The sequence below is a fragment of the Falco naumanni genome, chromosome 14 (assembly GCF_017639655.2).
Source record: "Falco naumanni isolate bFalNau1 chromosome 14, bFalNau1.pat, whole genome shotgun sequence".
Classification (NCBI taxonomy): domain Eukaryota; kingdom Metazoa; phylum Chordata; class Aves; order Falconiformes; family Falconidae; genus Falco; species Falco naumanni.
The window spans coordinates 1,961,660-1,975,206 of NC_054067.1; the positions used below are offsets into that span (position 1 = coordinate 1,961,660).

The window sequence follows — 13,547 nt, forward strand, 5'->3', positions numbered from 1 at the left end:
ATGGAATGATTTGTTGTGTTTGGCACACTCCCCAGAAGAGGATATTGCCAGTAAGGGCTGATGGCACGTTAGGTAAGAACTGTGGTGCACTATTGAGCCTTGAGACTGAAATAAGGGCTGTTGCAAGTCAGAGTTGAGTTTGCAGAACTGTGTGTGGCCAGCTTGTGCTCTGCCTCTGACACAGATCATGTTCTGAATGCGTTACTAAAAAACAATGATGGAATTTCTGACACAAATAGCACATATACAAAATCCCCAGTTTGCCAGTTTCTCTTTCGATTCGGGCAGTTAAACCGAACTTAGAATCATAGAATCATTTAGGTTGGAAAAGACCTTTAAGATCAGGTCCAACAGTTGACCCAGCACTGCCAAGGCCACCACTAAACCATGTCCCTAAGCACCACATCTACATGGCTTTTATATCCTTCCAGGGATGGTGACTCCACCACTTCCCTGGGCAGCCTGTCCCAGTGCTGACAACCCTGTCGGTGAAGAAATTTTTCCTAATATCCAACCTAAACATCCCCTGCTGCAACTTGAGGCCATTTGCTCTTGTCCTATTGCTTGCTCCTTGGGAGAAGAGACCGACCCCCACCTCGCTTCAACCTTCTTTCAGGTAGTTGTAGAGGTCAGCCTCCTTTTCTCCAGGCTGAACAACCCTAGTTCCCTCAGCCGCTTCTCATAAGACTTGTGCTCCAGCCCCTGCCCCAGCTTCATTGCCTGTCTCTGGCCATGCTCCAGCACCTCAATGTCTTTCATGTAGTAAGGAGCACAAAACTGAACACAGTGTCGCTGACCATTTCCCCTTGTATTATGGCAGCTTCATTCTGCTCCCCATCCCTGTCTTCCAGCGCAGGGGCTGGGTACCTAGAGAACAACCAACCTTACTATTAAAGACTGAGGCACAGAAGGCATTAACTACCTCAGCCTTCTTCTCATCCTTTGTCACTATGTTTCCCCCTGCATCCAATAAAGGACAGATTCTCCTTAGCCCTCCTTTTGTTGCTAATATATTTGTAGAAACACTTTTTATTGTCTTTTACAGCAGTAGCCAGATTACGTTGTAGTTGGGCTTTGGCCCTTCTAATTTTCTCCCTGCATAACCTCACAACATCCTTGTAGTCCTGAGTGGCCTGCCCCTTCTTCCAAAGGTCATAAACTGTGTTTGTTTTTTCCTGAGTTCCAGCCAAAGCTCTCTGTTCAGCCAGGCCAGTCTTCTCCCCCGCCAGCTCATCTTTCAGCACATGGGGACCACCTGCTTCTGCACCTTTAAAATTTCCTTCTTGAAGAATGTCCAGCCTTCCTGGGCCCCTTGGCCCTTTGGAACTATCTGCCAAGGGATTTTGTCAGCTGGGCTTTTAAAGACGCCAAAGTCAGCCCTCCCGAAGTCCAAGTCAGTTCCACTGACCCCCTCCTTACTTCTCCAAGAACCAAAAGCTCTGTCCTTGATCACTGTGACCAAGACAGCCTCCAATTGCGTCACCCACCAGTCCCTCTCTGTTCACAAACAAGAGGTCCAGTGGGGCATCTCCCCTGGTTGGATGGCTCATCAGCTGCATGAGGAGGTGATCTTCCACACACTCCAGGAACCTCCTGGACTGTTTCCTCTCTGCTGTGTTGTATTTCCAGTGGACATCTGGTACATTGAAGTCCCTCATGAGAACAAGAGCTAGTGATTGTGGACTTCTCCTGGCTCCTTACAGAATATTTTGTCTGCCTCTTCATTCTGGTTGGGCAGTCTATAGCAGACACCTACCATGATATCTGCCTTGCTGGCCCTCCCCCTGATACTTACCCTTAAAAACTCTACCCTATCATCACCATCATTAAGCTCTGGACAATCAAAACACTTCCTAACATACAGGGCTACCCACCACCTCTCCTTCCTTGCCTATCCCTTCTGAAGAGTTTATAGCCATCTATTGCAGCATTCCAGTCATACGAGTCATCCCTCCATGTTTCCATGATGGCAACTATGTCATAGTTTTCCTGCTACACAGTGGCTTCCAGGCTTCCAGCTCCTCCTGTTTGTTGCCCATGCTGCGTGCACTGGTGTAGATGCACTTCATTTGGGCTGTTGAGCCCATCACCTTTTTTGGGTGAGAAGCTCAAATTCCTACATGACCATTCTCAGGTGCTTCCATGGTTTCTAACACATCAGTAACCCTTGTGTGTTTGCCACCACATGGATCTCCATCTTCTACCTCAACTGAGACAGCAGAACGAAGGACCCTGCTAACACATCATCCTTCAAACATTGGTGTGCTGCCCTCAGGCTTATCTCTAGCGAGCCTGGTTTTATCCCTTTCCCCTTTCAAATCTAGTGTAAAGCTCTTTCAATGAACCCTGCTAACTCCTGACAAAGATCCTCTTTTCCCATCAAGACAGGTGTACCCCATCTGACCAGGCCTGGTGCCATGTAAACCAACCCATGCTCAAAAAACCCCAGACTTGAGGCTTTTATTTTTACTAATTGAAACATACAATTAATAATCTGTCTCACAACAGAAACTCAGGGTGGACCTCAATAATTCACTTTATTCTCTCCATATGACCCTGAAGTCAGAGGAGCAAGAAGCAGAAAGAAATCCCATCTATTTTAGAGCTGACAGAGGGGCTGTGATTCTACCTCCAGCTGTTGGTGTGTGACTGGCACTTCACTGGGGGCTGGCACCCCTTGCAGGTAACTGAAATAACTCCAGCAACTTCTGGAGATGTGGCTAGCCAGGCTCAGGAAGCCAACCCTCTATGCACATGCCTCCTTGGATACAGCAGAAAAGAGCTGGTTCAAGAAAAGAAAACCGTAATAAAATCCAACTAACTAAACAAAAGAGATCTGGTAGAACATCTTCCAGCCCATGATTGTTTCCTATGGCATGTTGCCTAATGCTCTGCTAGTAATCCTAAGTATGATAGATGAAGTTTGATGTGCACAGTGACTGAGAAAAATAGCTGGCTGTCAGAACATCAGCAGCCAAGACAACAGCTATGTTTATTGACTTCCAAATTGCAATATAATCTTAGTTATTGGTAAACCAAGTGATACTCTCTGTGGAAGCATAGCTAATGGCCTTATAGAAGGGATGGCAGCTCAGCTTCATACTGATCATGCATATTAAACTGTCACTGTAACACATTGATATATTGCTGTACCCTTTTTTTAAGAACTGATGTTCTTTTCCCTGTCTTTAAATTGCTTTGGTTTGAGATCTTATAGCCAAAAGCAATCAACAGATAAAATCCACAAATGTGCATATGAGAAAATAAAGATATAATAGGAGAGTAAGAAATTATTCACACTAATGGAAATAATAGAATTACTAAAGGGAGTATCAGCTTTAGGATTCTGAGGTTCAACAGCAAGGCTAATCTTATGTAAGTTTTTCTTCCTTTTCCATCTCTGCAGACTTTCTAATGTAGGTAATTATATACTTACCTTAATTGAAGTTAGTCTTCCCTTGAGCATGAGGTTGGACTAGATGACCTCCAAAGGTGCCTTCCAACGTTTTTTCTTTCTATTCTTCTATTTTATAAGCAGAATAACTGACACAGAGACTGAAAGCCTTACACTCATAGTAAATTAACAGGAAACACAGAACAGAATTCAGAAGATCAGATGGTGACATGATGTCCCTCTGCGTGGGAGGAACATAGCCAGGAGTGGCAACCAAGGGGGCTGTGTCACACCTGCCCAAACTGGGGAGGGAAGCAGAAGTGGGTGGAGGTGGCTGTGGCCACTGGGATGACACGATCACCTTTTTCTGGCTGTGGGGCAGCACCCAGACCATACACTAAGTGCCACCAAGGTCACCTGAATTTACAAAGACTACACACCTAGTACTCCAGATCCTGGAGGCACGTGAGGAACATTAACATCTGAAATTTCATTTTTGTTTGCTACCATAAAAGTCAAGCTGAAGATCTTGAAAATGTGATCAGGATGGAAATAATATAAGATGGTCTGCTTGAGCCTGTAGAGATCCTGGAAGTCGTGAAGTTTTCACCTCTGGGAGATGCCACAGACAGGTTAATTGCCATCAGTCAGAGACTGTGTCACCAGCTTGGTGAATGGAACTAAGGTTCATCCAAGCCCAGTGTGCTCTTTTCTGTGCTCCCAGTGGCACCTCTACTTCTGAAAGCTGTATCTGTGGTGAGTGGCTGCAGACACACTGTGGGGTCCAGCTCAGCCCCAAGCTCCTTATCAGGGAATCCATGTGTCCTAAAACACACGTGAGAAGGAGCAGAGGACAGTGGATGTGTGCCATCAAGGCAGGGCAGTGCTTCCAGCATGTGGATGTGAGTGGATGTCTGTGGCTGTCACCTGGAGACAGAAGTCTGCCTGCATAGTGTTAAGCAATACCTTAATTATGGGCAAACTGGAGATGTGAGCATAACTAACAGGTTAAATAGGATAAACTAAGGTAACTCAGGTTACTTTGGTCACTAAACTTTTATTTCCTGAAGGAGTTACAAATAGCTCAGAAAGCTGCCTAGAAGAAAAGCAATACAGCCCACTACAGAAATCTTTCTGTGAATTAAAAAAAAACTAAGAAAGGAGAAAGGACTTCAAAATTTCCCAGATCGAGAGTCTCAACAGGAGAAATAGTAGTAAAAGTCTAAATTATATCAAGACTGTTTAATTCATGGACTCTCAATGAAGAATGATATCTGAAATACATAGATAATTTATTTTCTTAAAATTGTACTAGGTCAGCATTTGTGTAGGCAAAAGAAAAACTTTAGGCTTCCATTTAGAAAACAAATAATAAAATTGAATAAGATGTCAGCTGGGCAATTATCTACAGTTTAATGAGAGCTCACTGTAAGTTCTTACACAGATTTATTTATTCCCATGCCGGGATGTTTCTGTCAGATTGCACAAGCACTCCTGGAGAAATTGTAGAAAGGAAAATAATTTGGATCTTATTTGCAATCTTGTATACAAATAGCCTGGGCAGACTAAAACTTTTGCTCAGGAAAGTATTTTGTTTAATTTTACAAAACACATCGGTAGCAAATTATAAATGTTACCAAAGCATTCTCACTGCACTGAATTTTTTGCTGGAATGAGAAACGTTAAGTTCTCCTTGCAAAGGGATTTCTTAGGGACAGGTAATTGCCAAATAGTTCCCAAAGCCATAACCGGGTAGATTCTAGCATCTGAGATGTACTAAGCATTGAAGCATTTATGAGGGAGGTAATTAGGTGTTTCGTGAACAAAAAATAGAAAATGAGAAATCCACAGCTGAGGTGCAAACTGTTAAGTGCTCTGTTTTGTACATGCATGATCTTGTGAAAGGAAGGTTGATGAAGAAAGAAGGAACATCAGTGTCATATGACTTTGAACATCCTAGTAAGAGGATTTAAGATTTATGATATTTTTTTTACTTCACTCAGTACAGTTTTGTTTCAAAATGATCATACTGCCTTCCTCTGAGGCTCCTAAGCTACATTCACTAAAGATGTGTGTGGCATAGTTCACGGTGCACAGTGTACCCTGTAGCACGCTAGGAATAATTTATCCATGGACTGGCTTAGGCGAAGCTCTTTGCTTTCGAAATGTTAAGTGAAACAAATGTACAGACTAGCTTTATTATACAGACCCTGAAATCTGAACAAAATAAAGAACTGCTTTTCATCCATATGGGAAGAAACTTTATTGGATTTTTCCTCAGCTTTGTTTTGTTCTTAGTTAAAATCTTCATCCATGGACTGAAAGGTCATTTTTCTGTGCTTTGCTGCATCTTTTTGTTTTTCATTTAAACCTTGTAGAGAATTGACTGAGCTAGGATGGTCCAGGAAAATGAAATACAAGCTCTAGACTTAGGCTCGCTCTGCTGATGAGCAATTGAATTGCTGTGGCCTTTGAAGTATCTAGCTTGGGCTAGCAGAAGAGAGAAAAGAGGAAAGATTTATACTAAAAACAAACTGGAAGGAATTTGCTTTGCAGTGTTGGGTCAGGTACATGCTGCTGGTCTGGCAATGCTAATTAAATTCTGAGTCAGCCATATTTTGTTGATATAGACTATGTTATAGCCTCCATCTTCTTCTAGAAGGCATATGGTGTCATTAGCATGACAAAGTAGTTGTGACACAGATAAGTGTAAAGAAGAATAATTCTGCACTTAAGTGTCAGTGCTAGATTTTCTGTTATGTATCTTATTAAGATTAAAAAAACCCAAAACCCAAGGACTGTCTTTCGTGAGTCTTTCTCCATATTTTTTTCTGTTTGCCTGCTGGTATCTTACACATTCATCCCACTGCTAACATAGCAATCACTGATGTGAGCACCCACCTAATTCTTCTGAAGCTTTTACCATAGGCAGTTACGAGCACTCCTGCCTGTTCCAGAAAGATTGGCTGAGTAACAGCATGGTAAGTAGTGGGATGTACGTGCCAAAGTTCCCTAAGCCGAACTATCTGGGTGTTTATTGTGTTTCCCTCCTGAGATTTCATACTTAAGAAAAAGTGTGGGACAAGTGAGAAATGGGAGTTGTTAGTAAGTGTTTCTTTTCTGACACAGAAGTATAAACCAGTTCTTATGAACTGGAATGCCATTATTCAGGGGCAACAAGGTTCTGCTTGTGAGTAGGTGATGCAACGGGCTTTTCAAACCAATTTATTGTCTTGTGTTGAGGACAGTAGTGCCAGACCAGCAATGGATGAGTAAACATGACAGGTTTGCAAATGATAGTACAGACCTGTATCTCATAAACACTTTCTGTTTTACAGTTATCGGTGACACTACAAGTGCCAGCCAGGTGGCTGCTGTTTTCTTCACCTTGCATGGGTTTTTTGTCCAAGGGCAGGAAAGAGGCCTGTGCTTCTTCACACTATGGACTTTGTCACTACTTGGTAGCTAAAAGCAAAAAGAGTTGCTGGACAAATGGCCCTCTGTCAAGTTTGCTTCTAGATTGTCCTTGAAGTACTTTATAAGACAACCACATATTATGTTTCCAGTTCAGTGTAGAGAAACATTCATGATTAATCTACCCACATACCAGCTTTAAGAGGTGCTCAGTTGGCACTAGGCAGGACTTCGTCATTGGACAGTATTGTCCAACAGGCTGATCAAAAGATGAATGGGATACACCATTCTTCACCGCTTCTTCCATTGCTCCTCAGTTAAAGCAATCTTGTGACACCTAAGTTAAAGAGATGACTTTGAAAAGACTCCATTCCCTGCTGTAGTCCCAAAATTAAGATTGCTTCCTTTAACAACAAGACAGCCCTGAGCACAGCACATTACAGAGTAATGTGCTTGGCCTTTAGGGTTCCTATGGGTGTGGGGTGCACAAGAATAAAACCAGCCGATCCTTTCACATGAGGCTGGGACTATTGGAGCAAGACTGGCCAGGCCACATGAAACCAGAGTGGTGGTAACCAGTATGGATGGATGTGAGGATTCTTCGAGTGCTGGACTGGTATCTGCAGATTCTCAGGCAGATCTAGGCAAAGGGCAGCAGAGAGCAGAGAGAGGATTGGAGCCATTGTCATGCCCTGGGGAAACTGCTGTTGCTAAAGTCATTATTTCCCTCCCTAAGGTCTCCCTTTCCCTCCCTTCATCCTTCTTCAATATTTTTCCCAGCTTACTTCTGGAAGCTATTTTGACTGTACTAGCAGTGAACAGAGATAGCATGGATGTTCTGGGCTGATATTTCTTGGAAAGGTAACCTAGCAAAGCACATTGCAGCTTAGAACGAGTGTACACTGAAACAGGCTCATGGGCTTCAGAAAGATCAGGAAGCCCCAATGGAAGAAGGTATGAGCTGGCAGTCCTTAGAGACAGAAGGAGAAACATACATTCAGTTTGCTTTCCCTTGAAGTTTGCCATTGTCCCTATACATAAAACCACCAAAGATTTCACTGGACTCTTATATTTCAAATGTGTAAGTACAAAGTCATCTTGCTGTCATTTGCTATCACTCTTTGAGTTTAAGCACTCCACACATTGCTGCTGACAAATAACCTGCAATTGTTCATCTTTGTTCCCTAGGGTGCTTTCCCTGACAATGGGATGACTCAACTCAGTAATGTTGACTAGATAAGCACATGATTTCACAATAAAATAATCAGTCACTTTTTTTAAAAGGGCAAATTTATGCAGCCATTTGGAAGAAAAGAGCAAAGTGCAGCCTAAAATTCCTTTTATTTACAGTGAGAAATGAAGCGTGAGTAAGTTGATTAGAACTGTAATTAAACAAGAGAGTCAAATCCACAGATATGCACAACATACAGGAGGAGGCTCTTGGAGACACAGCAAAGAAGAATCCTAAAGTATTTTTTCTACTGCAAGCCCTAGGGACATCCCTCCTTCATTTGATCTCTAACAAAGCTGTCTCCAAAACCCCTCTTTTTACCCTTGAATAAAAACTGGGCCTCAGGAAGAGATCTAGCTAATTTTCTTACTGAAAAGATACTGCATACATAGTGCATGCATAGATACTAAAATTTGAGCTTCATTACAAATGGCAAAACCCCCCAATTTTCTAAGTATGGCAGGCGAAAACCCCAGAGGAGATTCTGTCTGCAGCCAAGTAAAGCTTGAGTTTGGCTCCAGTCCTGAATTATATCCCTTTCTGTCATTCGCCCAACACCATCTCAGTTCTCCAGACGCTGTAACATCCTAATATCATCCTACATTTAAGTACCATCCCTGCTCTCCTTCCCTGCATTATACAGTTCTTGGCAAGTTTTCAATAGCTTTCCTAACCCACATCCAAATTCACTCTGATAGGTTTCAATAGCTTGCTGAGAGGCAGATAATCCACCCTTTGTCACTATGGGTTGAGTCCTGTCTCAAAAAAAGAACAACTCAATTTCATCAAAGAAAAATAGTTAGGAATAAATTTGCCACTGCTAACAGGCTTGACTGGGTCAGAGCTTTGTGTGCTGGAACAAAGAGTTTAAGACCCTGCAACGTGTCAGTATTGCAAAGAATATTCTAGTCAGTGTCTCTGCCATACGTATTTTAATACACTAGATCGCTTGGATTTTGTTAGATCATGTCTTACACTAGAGGAAGAGTACTTACAAAGTACCTGCTCTGCTTTGGATCTAATTCAAGAGGATCTCTTTTTTTTTTATTGTATAAGTGGTCTCGGTGTCCCTAACTGTTTCCAGATGTAGCAAGACAGCCAAATTCAGCCCTTGGATAACCTAGTGCAATGCCAAGGGGAAGACAGCTAATTCCCAGCCCAGTCACTGATTCATTCTTGCAGAGCTTTAATCCAACTGGGAGCCTAGTGTGCAATGGAAGCTGTTAAAAAAAGAAGTTCCAGGAAACAACTTTCCCACTTCCCCGCAGGGCGAGGGAGGGTAGCACCGTGTCCTTAGGGAAGCCCAGGATCTGTGATGTTTGAAGGCTGAGGGGCTTTATTTTTCACAGAGATAGACACATACTGCAAAACATTATCTACAGAGATTTGTTTTAAACTGTAAACATATCTGCTTTGGCCTTGCTCAGCCTTCTCTCACGGTCCCATTCCATGAATGTTCACGCAAGTGAGTCCTCAGTAACCTGGCTTTTTGTAAAAGTCAGATTTATAGATGTTTTCTCTAAGTTCAGGCAGTAAGTAAATTTTATTTGTGCATGCCTTATGATGTTCAGGGAGAATGTTTCTATTCAGAGGGCAGAAAAAAAGTCTCTTAATGGGAAGACCATTAAAAAACAAGTGCAGCTCAAATTGCAAGGCAATACACAAGAAGAATCTTGTAGAATAATTTTGAAAAAAATAATGCATCTGAGAAACATCACAACCTGCTCCTAGCGATCCACTAGAAAAGAGAAGAAACTTCACTGTATGAACTATTCGTTATGCAAGTATTCAGTTTGGTTCCAAGAGCAACAAACCGGATGAAACTGTGTTCATCAGTTAGCTTCCTAAACTCTGCTGGAAATGAACGTAAGTGTCAGATGATTTCATCAGTTGTTATGATGACATTTTATTTGCTTTCCATTAAAAACATCTAGCCACAGCAATTGCAAAGGAAAACAAACAAAAACACTCTACTGAACATTTCCTCACCTTACATCTCTAGTGATTTTCCATCTCTGCAAGTGATGCTTTAACTCACTAAACCCCTTCTGACTCTAAGCAGATTGGAGGTGCTGTCCCACAGCCCCATCACAGTGTGGCTAGCAGATTATTAGTCTGAAGCAAAGCAACACAGCCGGGGAGTCTAAAAATACCAGGGACACCTGAGTTGCTCCCCTTGATTGTGCTGAATTTAGCAGAGGAGAGGGATGGTCTTTGCATGCAGATTGCTTGGTGCCTGCTTGTAGACACAACCTTTTCTGCGGTGTAAAACCTTTTGAAGGGGCTAGACTGGATTTTTTAATTACTTTAGTGGTATCACCTCAGAGGCAGCACATGTTGTGCTAGTCCTGCAACTCCTTCAGTAGTACAAGGGATGAACTAATTGTGTTTTGTGAAGTGTATCTGTTGATGTTCTGTGATGTGTAAGGCATAACTGCAGTACGGCATCGGCAACCGGGTGTTAAGAACCACTGGAGTTGACCCAGACGCATGGCACTAAGATCATCCCTGTCTAGGGGATGTCAGCAGAAGGTGTAAGAAATGGTATAGATTTTTTCTGTGTGGTATCTTCCAAACCTTCAGGGGAAACTCATTAGTTGCATACTACTGAGTCTCTTAGCAGAGGCTGTAATTATAATGACACTGGAACTCATCACGTAAGGACCCAGACACCACCGCATGATATCTAAACTCACTTTAAAAAATTTCTGCCGAAGGGCCCTTTAGAATAAGGACAGTTCCAAGGGTTAAAGTCAAATCTGCAGGAGCCCATACCTAGTTCTACTTTCAGGCTTCACGGCAGCCTCATATTGCCTGAATTAAGCTACTTTTAAATTTTTTTTCTCCGGGAAGATACTTCAAAATCTATTTGCGACAGTCAAAATTCGAAAATATAGGCAAAAATCTGTGCTCCCTAAGGCTATTTCTTGAGACAGCTATTTCCTGAGTATCATTAAAGTGAGAAAAACAAACTCTGAAGGCCAAATTCATGCCTGGTGTCATTCAACTGACCTTAGTACCAGTGCATCAGCAATGGACTTGGCCATGTACATACATTAAGCTGTCTGCTTACAAAGTGACAGAATCCAGCGTCTGGGCATGACTGCGTGCATAGTGACTGGAACTGGTTATTGAATTGTATCTAAACCCACCATCTCCATGTATTTTTGGCACTATTCTCTTTTATAACACTTGTAAACGAGGCTTCCTTTTCAACGCCCCTTGGCACTCCTACTCCAGGAGCTTAGTGCTGTGGGTATCTAGTAATGCCCTTTCCCATCCTTCCCTCAGGAAAAATGGCACAATAAATGGCTTTTTTCTCAAATGTTTCTCAGACAAAATGTAATTTTCATCAGCATTATGCAAGATTTCACTGTTTTGTTGATAGGAATTGATTGTGGTAGACTTCAGCTGCCTGTTAAACACTTCCAAAATGGTGTGACTAATGAGTGTCTAATGAAAATGACACTTCCTTAAATGAGTGACTAATAAAAATGAGAGTACAGGAATTGCTTGGTGTGGGACACACCATACCTACATTTTAGCTTACCTTTCCCTGCAAACTGCAGATCTTCAAACTCGTCTCCAGATTGCAAAATAATTTTAGAGAGCCACTCCTCTATCAGTAGAAAGCCTATCAGTAACCAGACCGATTTGATGTCTGGGGGTAGTACCACTGAAATCAAGTCCAATGGTGGCCTTCATATGAATGGGAGAATCAATGTCAATGTAAGGAACTCAGAGCAAGATCAAAAGAATTACAAGTTCTGGCAGTACAAGGGGATTTCTATAACAAATGTGACTTAAAATGACAGAAAAAAAAATCTGTAGTCTGAAGATGCTGTGAGCTGTACTTAGAAGTTCAATCAAGGCTGTGACATTGTCTTGGCAGCCTTGTACAAGCCACTTACTGCTCTGTGTCAGTTTTCTTTATCCATCAGATGGGGTTTTAACACACTGGGTGCCCCTTGTGATCCAGTGAAGGACAGTCAAAAGACTGTCCAAGAAAAATATTCACTGAAGCCACTCTTCTAACGGGTGCAGGGCTGATCTCTTCGGACGTGTCTGCAGAGCACACCAGTGCCAGAAGCAGGGTACTACTAATGCTTGGTGGGGCTCTGCCTGGCTCAGTACACATTCTGAGGTACTTCAGCAGCAAATGGTGCTGCTGTGAGTTGTATGGATATACTTACAACAAACTTTGTAAAGGAGAGGCCTTCAGGAATTCATTTTGCTCAGTTGAGATGCTGCAGCCCTTCAAGGGAACATGCTGCATTGTAGTGACACGTCCTCCTTGTTCCAATTGAACACAGCAACTCTTGTAAGACGCAGGGGTTACTGATGAGTCCACCTCATATTTTAAAAGTACTTTCCTGGTACCTGGAAAATCCAGCTGTTTCTTTCACTGCTCTGCCTACAGTTTACCACAGCAGCCATGCTAGTTCTTATTCTGGAGGGAATGCTCTGATGGAGCTCGTGCAGTGGAGTTTGGATTTTTTTTAAAGTTAGCAGTGGAGTTTGATTTTTTTGAAGCATTCCAGCTGGTTCCAGCTGATTAATTGTATGAAACACAGCTCAACCTTGTCTTAGCAAGTCTGATCAAACTGACTTTTCTAAATATCATCTTTGAAAACAAGAAAGCAGAGCAAGACAGAACAAAAGGAGCTGGTGGACAGGCAACATAGCCTGTCTTTAAATCCTATTCATCATTGATCTGTGTGGTTTTAAGATCCTTTTTTATGATTTCACCCTGCTCCCCAAGTACACTCAAAATTTATTTGCTAAGCTCAACTCTGTGGCCTAGTTCTCTGTTAGTTGCTCTCTTTTGACACCTGCCTTTGCTTCACCTCCTCAGATTCAGTAAGTGCACATTTCTGGTAGAAGATGAGAGGGAGCAAGTTCAGTGTTGGACAGCATCTCCCCCCTTTATAACGTACCTACAATAAAGGTGGGCTAGAATTGCGTTTGCTTTCAAATTTCTCACAGATTAAGCTGAATCAATGTTTCTCCACTGTGACCATTTGCCAGCCTCAGAAACTCAGTTCTGCGCTGTGCTTTGCTCTACAGGAAAGCTCACTGGAAGAAGTCGGCACCCTTTATTCCTTGAGATTCCTGCTTGAAACTGATCTCTGTGGCGTAATAATTACTTTGGAAGTAAGCTGAGAAGATGATGGCGTCTGGCTGAGAAATATATCTATTACTCCATGTTGTCCACTCATGTCAACGTGCTTATTTCTTCCCTCAGTTTTTATTTCTTGCCTTCTGTGTGTGAACGTAGCTTTGGGAAGAGGAGGAAGAAGTGGTGCTGTTATACAGGCATGTTGTGTAGCACTGTAGTCTCCTTCAGTGATCCCCACCCAGTTTATTATTAACATTCTAAATTATCATCATCCCTCTGCAAACCCCAGGAGATGCTACTGGGACAAGAAAATGACTTTGAACTGATGTGCAGCACAAATGCAAATCCCTAATGAGTGCTGCCCTCAATAATTGCGGTGGAGCTGCCTG

The 13,547-nt window shown here is 42.4% G+C and overlaps 1 long non-coding RNA gene across 2 annotated transcripts in view; it reads left to right on the forward strand.

Annotated features, from left to right (window-relative positions):
- LOC121097387 overlaps window positions 1-13,219 on the forward strand; it is a 56,937-nt gene extending 43,718 nt beyond the window's left edge. For both annotated transcript variants that reach the window (XR_005830943.1, XR_005830942.1), the window contains one exon: window positions 13,107-13,219. This is a non-coding gene — a long non-coding RNA (uncharacterized LOC121097387). The remainder of the gene's footprint in view (window positions 1-13,106) is intronic.
- Window positions 13,220-13,547: the final 328 nt, after the last annotated feature.